Source organism: Chinchilla lanigera, unplaced genomic scaffold, assembly GCF_000276665.1.
Source record: "Chinchilla lanigera isolate Chin_1 unplaced genomic scaffold, ChiLan1.0 scaffold00077, whole genome shotgun sequence".
NCBI classification, from domain to species: domain Eukaryota; kingdom Metazoa; phylum Chordata; class Mammalia; order Rodentia; family Chinchillidae; genus Chinchilla; species Chinchilla lanigera.
This window is the reverse complement of record NW_004955478.1, coordinates 4,445,436-4,448,737: the sequence shown is the minus strand read 5'-3', so window position 1 is coordinate 4,448,737 and position 3,302 is coordinate 4,445,436. Positions and strand designations below refer to the sequence as shown.

Sequence of the window (3,302 nt, the reverse complement as noted above, 5' to 3'; positions counted from 1 at the left end):
GGCGGGAGCGGCGGCTCCGCGCTCGCCCCGGGCAGAACAGGTTCCTTCCAGTTTGGGTGTGAGCTGCGCGCGCGGCGCCCGAGTTCCTGCTCCAGCGCCCGCTTCCCCCGATGCCGCCAACTCGCGCACCCCCGCGGTTCCCCTTCCGGGGGTGCGGACGGAGTGCCGCAGTGGGCCCCGGGGAGCACGCCGCCCGGCTCCTTCGGGTGCCGCGCTGCCTTCCCCCCATTTTGCTGCAGCGGGAGCAGCCACAGCATCCGCGCTGCGCGAGAGGGATGTGCTCAGCCTGGCTGAGTCAGCATCCCCGGCCCGCGCGCGCGCGCCTCCCCGCGCAGGTGCAGGCTGCCGGCCCGGGATCCCCGCGCAGGGGACCCGCAGGTTTAGGGGGCGGCTGCCCCTCACCCCGAAGTGCCAGGTCTTAAGGCCGCTGTAAACTACGCTGATGGTGCACGGGATACCTGAGATAGGAATTCCTCAAAGGAACAAATCGTGTGTCAAAGGATCGCAGGCATTTCCGAGCCCAAGACGGCGGAAACTTGGATTCTGGTGCACCACATCACAGCCCCAGGGCAAATCGGAGCGCTCCGGAGCAAAGGCCGCGTTCTCCGCGTAGTCCTGCGGACTTTGGTACGGGTCGTTCCCTCGAAAGGAGTTGGTTCAGAGAATGTGGTTCTAATGTCAGAAACTTCAGAGAGCCTACTTGGGGAGTGTGCACGGAGGATTGCCGCCGGGGGGAAGCCGGGGATCTGCATTTTAATAAAAATTGTTCCTTGGTCACTGAGTTCCCTCACGATCTGGGGATCCGGTTTGCTGGATTAAATGCCATTCTTTGCTGTTAAACTCCCGTGTGGGTTAGGTAGGGAGCTGGTTGTGTTGGTGCAGAGTTGCTGGTGATGGCCACTGTGTGCATCTAAAGTAGTTTTGCAGGATTTTATTTTGTTTTGTTATTTTATTTTATTCTGAGGCAGGGTCTCGATATGTGTTCAGGCTGGCTTTGAACTCACTGTGTAACACAGGCTGGCCTTAAACTCGGTGATTCTCCTGCCTCAGCCTTCCCAGTTGCAGGCCCACACCCAGTTTTGGAATCTTGAAGGACTGATTTAATTTTGGAGAGGGTTGAGCACCAAATCTGTGAAATGGAAATAATTCCCATATTTTATTTTATAATACCAGCAAAATGTAGGTCATCGTGATTGGCATAAGGTAAATCCTAGGCACGGATTAGTTCTTGTTATTATTAGGACTGCTACATATACCCAGAGAGCCTTTTGAGTTGTTCCTCAGAAAATCCACATGTGCTGATATTAAGAAATGGATTATAGCCCAGGTATGGTGGCCCATGCTTGAGATCCCAGCACTGGAGAGGCTGAGGCAGAGGGATCACCCCAAGTTCAAGGCCAGCCTGTACTACATAGTGAGACCCTATCTCAAAAAAAAAAAAAAAAAGGAAAAAAAATATTTTAATCACTAAAATGAAACACTCACTGTTAAAATTGAAGGTCCTGTAATCCTAACCTTTGATATTTAGGGTCTCATGTTTTAGTATTGGAAAACTCAGTTGCCCATATCTGATCAAGTGAAATCTAGCTGGAGGGGGGCTTGTGTATAATATAGTGTCACTGCTAATGTGTATTGATCTTATTTTTGTTAGCATTAGTTACAGTTAGTATGTTTATGTTTTCTTGGTCCCCAACATTGTAGGAAGTGCCATCTGTGTGACTTTTGACCCCGTCAGCAACCCGTACACATGACACTCGCTATTTCCGTTTTATAGATGAGGGAAGCTGAGGCACAGAGCACTGAAGGATGCGCCCGGGTGAGACCACATTAGTAGATACACAGCAGCCCTGTTTGCAACAAGAGCTCATCCGGAGCTGACATCAGCCGTCTGGGTCCCGGAGATGGAGCTACCCAGCCTTGCTAGCCACAGGCAGGTGATTTTTGCCTGCCCTGGTTAGAGACTGGCTTCATTTTGTTCCCTAGTGAGGCCAAGCATGAGAACTGCTACTTGTTTTCCCTCATCCAGGGAAAGTACTGCATTACCATGCTAATCAAAACCCCCCAAATAAAATTAACTGTTTAGTTCTAAACAAGAACAAAAGAACCTTTGGAGTCTGGAGTACAGGATCAGAAGGGTCAGGAAATTAAGTACAGGGTTCGGGCGTCTCTTCGCTGCTTCTGCAGGTCTGATGGAGCCCAGTCGGCAGGCAGAGCCCCCTCCAGCCCTTCCTTTACAGGGGGCAAGGCTGTCATGGTGCCCTTAAAGAGTCGCTCAGCATCTTTTCGGGAAAAACTGGCTCCCTGAGATGTCCAGGGCTCTGTCCTTTCTATCCTTGCTTAGGGGCATTTGCATGAGAACAGATTGCTTTGTGCAAAGTTGGCCTGCTGGTTCTCTGTCCACGTTTAGCCCCTCAAGTATTCGGGCTGGGTTGCTAGGCAGATATGATCCTGGCTTGCAAATAAGCTCCCCACATTTTCCAGCCTGTGAGAACTTCAACTTGGGTAAGTCCGTTGAAAGGAATCTGGTCTGGAACACAGAGGGGAGGGTCCAGCAAGCTTGCTTTTGGCCGTTGGGTCTTCAGGGCAGCCACAGAAGAGGGGAATTATGCGGGGGGCCTTCTAGGGGAGGTTCCCATCACTTACCTTTCCATTCTCCTCCTTCCTGTCTCTGTTCCTTTCAGCTGAGGGCCTGTATTCCAGGCAAGAGATTTGTAATCAGTTGAGGTGCATTCATTTTTAAAAACTTTCATGGCAGCTGGGTGCCGTAGTCCCTGCTTGTAATCCCAGCCACTCGGAGGCTGAGACAGGAGGATCCAAGTTTGAGGCCACTTTAGGCAATTTAGTGAGACCCTGCCTTAAAATAAAATCTGAAGAAGTCTTAGGGGGAATGCAGCTCAATGCTAGAGCGCTTGCCTGGTGTCCAATGCTAGGCCCTGCTTTTGACCCCTGTTACCCCCAAAACAAACTAAAAAAACAAAGGCTTAATATCTGCTTCTCTAGTTGGCAGAAAACCTTATGAATTGTTACCTAAGAATATTTTCAGAGTACAGATGGTCTGGTAGGTGTGCTGGGTTAATCTTGTGGCTTGGCACCCCTGCACACCCATTTGACAAGTTTGTAGGGAAGGGCAGGCGTAAAGATTTGGTTTCTGAGGCACAGCTAATTCTGATGATTACTATGATGCTGCTGCTGTTGCTGCTGCTGCTTATGGTAGTGATGGTGATGATGTTGATGGTGGTGATGGTGATGGTGGTGATAGAGATGATTTTGATGGTGATGATGGTGATGGTAGTGATGGTGAT

The 3,302-nt window shown here is 50.6% G+C and overlaps 1 protein-coding gene across 8 annotated transcripts in view; it reads left to right on the top strand.

Annotated features, from left to right (window-relative positions):
- The window catches only part of Arsg (arylsulfatase G), a 148,891-nt gene that overhangs the window by 26,822 nt on the left and 118,767 nt on the right, over positions 1 to 3,302 (top strand). The window contains exon 1 of one of the 8 annotated variants that reach the window (XM_013503200.1): positions 42 to 627. The exons of the other annotated variants lie outside the window; for them this stretch is intronic. The gene's annotated coding sequence lies outside the window, so the exon portion shown is untranslated. Of the gene's footprint in view, positions 1 to 41; positions 628 to 3,302 lie in introns of those variants that run through there. 8 annotated transcript variants of the gene reach the window in all.